Here is a 7,334-nt window from a genome sequence, read left to right on the forward strand (position 1 = left end):
ACGTTGTACATTTGCTGTTATGTTAAACTTATATTAAAGTTTTTCTTCGTTACCCATTCAAGCTGTCTTCAGCCATTATTACTGAAATTGTTATTTGTAACGTAAGAAATAAGTTTCATATGAAAGTATTAATCTGCTCCAAAATAAATAATTGCATAATGTTTTACATCAGCCATTGTTTGGTTTAGGCCATATGAATAGTTTGAAAAATATTAATTATATTTTATTATTGAATTGCGGTAATATAATGCGTAAAACAGCAGTAAATATTAATTATAAGAAGTAAATATGTTCTTTGAGTAAATTTCGTCCGTTTTACGCTACAAAGTACTGTGAAAATAACTTTTTCGAATGTTCGCACAAAGCTATACGAAGGATTATCTGTGAATGTCCGTTACTAATTGTAATCTGATAGAGTAAAAGAAACGAAGCAAGTAAACAGCACCTACCACCAACTCTAGGACTACTCTATTCTGACCGAATTGTGATATTTTACTTTCAATCTTATCTGATCAAAAACAACCAAGTTAGCGTAAAGGAGTCAGCCGTATAGAGATGCAATATCTAAAAAAAAGCCCTTACATAACTTGCATCCTTAAATAACTTAGCTGTTTTTGTACATGCAATTTTTTAAATCAGATATCACTATTTTGCATTTTAATTATTTTAAAACAATATTACACACGAAGTGAAATTCGAACCCAGAAAATAATTAACCATTAAAGTAAAACAAAATAATAATATATTTACTACAGTTGTGTATTCCTGGTCAAATGTAGTATTTGTTCGTGGATTTTTTCCATTCCGCCCCCTCTTTGATTGTTATATGTATTGTCTCTTCAACCAGGGAGTGTATATGGGGGTTGGGTGTGTCTATTGAGCTAAAGTCAGGACCAATTGCACGAGACTGTGGTAGATCAAATGTCGTAGGATATGATTTCTGTAATTTATGGTATTAATGGTTCTATTCACAGAAGTAGAGATTGCTACATCCACCCTGTCTACACACTATACTTCCACCAATTGCTACATCCACCCTGTCTACACACTATACTTCCACCAATTGCTACATCCACCCTGTCTACACACTATACTTCCACCAATTGTTACATCCACCCTGTCTACACACTATACTTCCACCAATTGCTACATCCACCCTGTCTACACACCATACTTCCACCAATTGTTACATCCACCCTGTCTACACACTATACTTCCACCAATTGTTACATCCACCCTGTCTACACACTATACTTCCACCAATTGCTACATCCACTCTGTCTACACACCATACTTCCACCAATTGCTACATCCACCCTGTCTACACACTATACTTCCACCAATTGCTACATCCACCCTGTCTACACACCATACTTCCACCAATTGTTACGTCCACCCTGTCTACACACTGTACTTCCACCAATTGTTACATCCACCCTGTCTACACACTATACTTCCACCAATTCCATATTTTCTACGTTTTTGTTTACAAATGAGGTTGAATCTGATTCCAGATTATTCTCAAATAAGGGTTCATCCTTCATCTGACTGTAGAGTGAACAGTGACTCATCTGTATAAAGAGTATTGCTGTACATGTCATTGGCCATTTGAGCATGTTCTTGGTACACATTGCAATCAATCTGTCTTGTGCCTTGCTGAGAAGATAATGTATCTCATTGAGCCTCCAACATACAGGTTGACCTTATGAAGTCTACCACTTGAACACTGATACAGCTTCGAACTGTAACTGTAAACATCGGATTCAGTTTAAGAGCAGGTAACCTACAACTGCCACGAGCCAGAATCAACAGTTAGCATTCGTCTGCTTCTAATGCCTCGTCAAGATGTTGGAATACCTATATCATTAGATTGTAAACAGTTTCACATTCTTCTAACAACTTATTGAGACACGTGCAGCCAATTTACAATAGCCTGATATGAATTACAAGTTTCAATGAATGTGTCTCTGTATGAATGAAATGTCTTCCTTAAGATCTACTCAGTCTTCAGAAACAATAAGGAGTATTTTAATCCCTGATTTATTTCTAATTAAAACCTGAAACAAGATAGTGAGAGAAACAATCAGGTGCTTGAGTTACATAATAATGAACTAGGGTGATTGACATTATTGGATAGCGGATACCAACCTAAAAATAAACAGTTTGTTTATAATAACCTTTACAGGGTAATAAATCAACCTGGTAATAGCATCTATGAAAATGATTCCCCTTCCTATACTGAAAGTTCAGGATGTTTCTCAGATACAAAATAATTAATTATGATTTGAATGTATGAGTGACTTTTAGACCACACTGTACCTTAGAAAAATGATTGATTAAAGTTAAGAATTATATGACAACCAAGTAAAGGACCCAAGCCATGTAAATTTTTACTTATAAATATTAAAATGTATTATTATTACATATCTCCCATGTAGCATGTCCAGTCAATTACGTTGATCAAAATGGTAAAACCCCAGACAAGTCTATATCACCCCATGTAGCAACTGTCCGTTCAATTACATTGATCGTATGGTAAAACCCCAGACTAGTCTATAGCCCCCATGTAGCTTTGTCTTCCGCGGGGAATCGAGCCCCGAATTCTAGAGTTGTAGATCTGTATACTTTCTGCTGAACTACCGAGGGACTTTTGTGAACAAGAAGAAAAACTGTTCAGTTATCGAATCATCAGAATAATATTTTCTTCTGACGTTTCCACTAGTTGGCATAACACATGATACTTTTTATGGCCAGAGCGCAGATAGTCCACTGTATAGCTTTGGACTCAACAATAGCAAACAAAACGTCTCCTTCTGATACGTATATATCTTGAGTAAGGAATCTAATGTAACAATAGGTAGGCAAACAACGATTTATAAACATAAAGAAGAGTTTTATTGATGGTGGAACGTACTACATATTTGGACAGAACATTGGTCTATCAGATATCTAATATAACAATAGGTAGGCAAACAACGATTTATAAACATAAGGAAGAGTTTTATTGATGGTGGAACATACTACATATTTGGACAGAACATTAGTCTGTCTTTTTCAGGTATCCAGTACTAAGCAATACAAGGTATATATATCGTTAAAAAGGCAAAAGACACAGGCATTAAATGCCACGGAAATGGTGTCAGCAAATGACAAGATATTGGTATAGGTCAAGTCTAGTCAAGTGTATTGAAGTATTTGTGGAATGCAGATACTAAGTATTAGGTCGTCAAGAAATTAATGCCGCTTTTTTTAGATGACAAAACCCGAACAACTTATATATCAAAACAAAACATTTATTAAATGAAATAGTCTCCATTCTTATCGATTATACTTATCCATCTTACAGTCAGGTTGTTAATGCCCTGATTAAAGAAATCACTTGGCTTTGAAGCAAAAAACGTGTCGATGTCCTTTTTCCCCATTAAAATGGTGTTGCAGCGAACGAAAAAGATGGTAATCTGATGGCGCCATATCTGGAGAATATGGTGGGTGGGGGAGAACACTCCATAATCTTGTGTTGCGTGAAACGTGCCACATGTGGATGTGCATTGTCGTAGAGAAGAAGAACAAGAAGAAGAAGCATATAAGGATTATATGCCAACCAAGTAAAGAACCCAAGCTACATACGTTTTTATTTATAAAGATTAGAATGTATTATCATTAATAATATCCCTTGTAGCAACTGTCCGTTCAATTAAAATGAACAGAATAATAAAACTCCAGACTAGTCTATATCACCCCTAGTAACAACTGCGTGATCATTTACATTGATCAGAATGGCAAAACTCCAACATATTCGATAACAACTGTCCGGTCAATAACATACATCAGAATGGTCGTACATTGCAAGGTCACTGAAGAAAACACAGAAAAGCTCTTGCGATGGGTCACTTTGAAGAGTCACATTTAGATAAGCATGCTGTTGTCAACTGTCAAAATGTTGACCCTTAGACCAAAGGAAATGAAAGAGAATGGAAGATTAAGGAGAATATACAGTGATATATAGTATACGCTGATATATAGTATACAGTGATATCCAGTATACACTGATATCTAGTATACACTGACATATAGTATACACTGATATCTAGTATACACTGACATATAATATACACTGATATCTAGTATACACTGATATCTAGTATACACTGACATATAGTATACACTGATATCTAGTATACACTGATATCCAGTATACAGTGATATATAGTATAAACTGATATCCGTATACACTGATATATAGTATAAACTGATATATAGTATACACTGATATCCAGTATACACTGACATATAGTATAAACTGATATCCAGTATACACTAATGTGTAATATAAACTGATATATAGTATACACTGATATCCAGTATAAACTGATATATAGTATATACTGATATATAGTATACACTGATATATAGTATAAACTGATATATAGTATACACTGATATCCAGTATACAGTGATATATAGTATAAACTGATATCTGCTATACACTGATATATAGTATAAACTGATATGTAGTATACACTGATATATAGTATAAACTGATAACCAGTATACAGTGATATATAGTATAAACTGATGTGTAATATAAACTGATATATAGTATACACTGACATATAGTATAAACTGATATCCAGTATACACTGATGTGTAATATAAACTGATATATAGTATACACTGATATCCAGTATACAGTGATATAGTATAAACTGATATCCGCTATACACTGATATCCAGTATAAACTGATATATAGTATACACTGATATCCAGTATAAACTGATATATAGTATACACTGATATCCAGTATACAGTGATATATAGTATAAACTGATATATAGTATAAACTGATATATATAGTATAAACTGATATCCGCTATACACTGATATCCAGTGTACACTGATATATGGTATACACTGATATTTAGTATACTCTGATATCTCTGCATTCATATTTCATGCTCTACTTTTTTGTACATTTCACTCTCTATCCCATTATTCGTACAGTGACATCTTTATATATATATATAGTGATAATATAGATATCTTTCATAACATTTTCAAAAGTTTCGGAACAGGTTACTGTATTCAATTACATATTCCAGTCAAACAGGTCATAACCAGCTTTGATCAACAGTTATTTTGCACTTAAGGTTTGTTTCCACACGTGTGTAGATGTAAACTTACGACTTGTATATTATTGTAGCGATCATGCTCGCAAAGAGAAGTTCCAACAGGTTAGGTGCCTGATTACTGAGAATACGGTTGCGCGATAACCTGTAACATGACAGTAGGAACATACAAAACTTTACACGCCCAACAGTTAGGGTTTACACGGCGTTTATTGAGATATTTGTCAAGTGTTGTCGTATTGTTTATCTCATCAACGTCGTCATCAACCTTGATCTTCTTTCTCTGCCACCCTGACTACCGGACATCTGTCTAATCTCCACACCAACCAAATTAGCAGATATGAATTAACTCTAAATTTTTTTTAACCCCGCAATCTTAGCAAAATTTTATTTTTCGCCAGTTTAGAAAAGTTCATCTTTCCTTTAAAATCTAAATACCTGCCACGGTTTTTTGTTGTTGTTGTTGTTGTTAGCAGCAATAAGGATCCCGGCATACAAGCGATTATTTCCTCAAAATAAAGAATATAACCAAAGTCTCGCCACTACATTCTACAAAAATATTAGAACTATCGGGGCTTTCCAAACTAGCCGCCAGTCCTGCCCCCTAGATGAAATACATATTCACCATATACTTTCATACAGTCCCTCTCAGACTCTATAACCACCTGGATAGGCTACGGTAATGGATTTCTCATCACGTATAATTCTGTATTATTTGACTAGAGCAACACGTACGCTGGCAATTGTAATATGCTATTCTTGCCAAACTTAACGTGTACTATTCCTGAATATTCTGTTAAAAGTTCTATGTTAAAAGTTTTGTTTTAAAATGCTTAGTTGTTTATATAGTTATTGTATATTGTATAGTTCAAAACTGTATTATGTATATTTCAAATAAAAAGTGCAAACTTTCAGTTTGCTTTTCTTCTACTCGTACGTGGCTGATCGCAGGTTGTTGTATGATTTGAACTTCCGGGTAGTAAATAGTGTGGTAACAACGTATTAATTTACTATCTATACGGTATAATAATTGCCTAATACGTTGTCACCACACTATTTATTATCTATACGGTATAATAATTACCTAATACGTTGTTACCACACTATTTACTATCTATACGGTATAATAATTACCAGTGTGGTAACAACGTATTAGGTAATTATTATTCCGTATAGATAGTAAATAGTGTGGTAACAACGTATTAGGTAATTATTTTTCCGGTTATAACCATTCCCAACTAAAAGTTCCTGCTTCTACATCCGGCATGAGGAGCGTGTATTCTGTTCTTCTTCATGGTTTCAGTGACGCTTTAATCAGCTGACATCTAACCTAATCAATCAATGTTGTAATGTCGTAATGTTGTATCGTTGTTTTCTTTTCTTTCGGTACCGAGTCTCGCATGGAGACGTCATGACATGCTATTCTAGGAAGTTCTGGTGGAAATTAAGGTTAAATTTAATACATAGTGAGAATATTTCCTTCTCAGATTTGGCCTTGTGATTGTTCTGTGTACATAGTGTTCTATGACTAAGAACCAGAAATAGCCGACCTGAAAAGAAAGTGATTTGTACACGTTCAAACTTCATTTATCTAAATAAATATATATTTCTGATGCAAGCAAGCTACCTATATATATCTTAACTAAATGTTAACCACCTTGTTTGTCTAATTTATTAAATGCGTTGTTCTTGCCTGTAATCATTAGAATGTATTATCATTAATTGTACTTGTCTTAATGTATTAGCATTGTGACTATTATAGCTTTTAACATTACATTATCATAGCTGTGCAAGTTACCTCTTCAATGGATCACCGCTTTCGCTACCGCTACAGCAAGAAAAATACAGCGGCGCTAACGCTACCACTACTTCTGAAGCTGACATTTTTTATAACTTTTATTTTTGTCAATGGATAACGTAGGAATGAAAAACGCATATCTATTGGTAAATGGTAATACTTTATTGATACAATTACATAATTTTAGACTTAATTAAACACTTCATTCCCTAATATTAAATCCTACCACGTGATAAAAGTTTTTTTTGTTGTTTGTTATCAAGCACAAAACTACACAAAGGGCTATCTGTGATCTGCCCACCACGGGTATCGAAACTAGGTTTCTAGCGTTATAAGTCTGTAGACATATCGCTGTGCCACTGGGGGCAATCCAGTGGCACAGCGGTATGTCTGCGGACTTACAACGCTA

This window comes from Limulus polyphemus, unplaced genomic scaffold (genome assembly GCF_000517525.1).
Source record: "Limulus polyphemus unplaced genomic scaffold, Limulus_polyphemus-2.1.2 Scaffold2998, whole genome shotgun sequence".
Classification (NCBI taxonomy): Eukaryota; Metazoa; Arthropoda; class Merostomata; order Xiphosura; family Limulidae; genus Limulus; species Limulus polyphemus.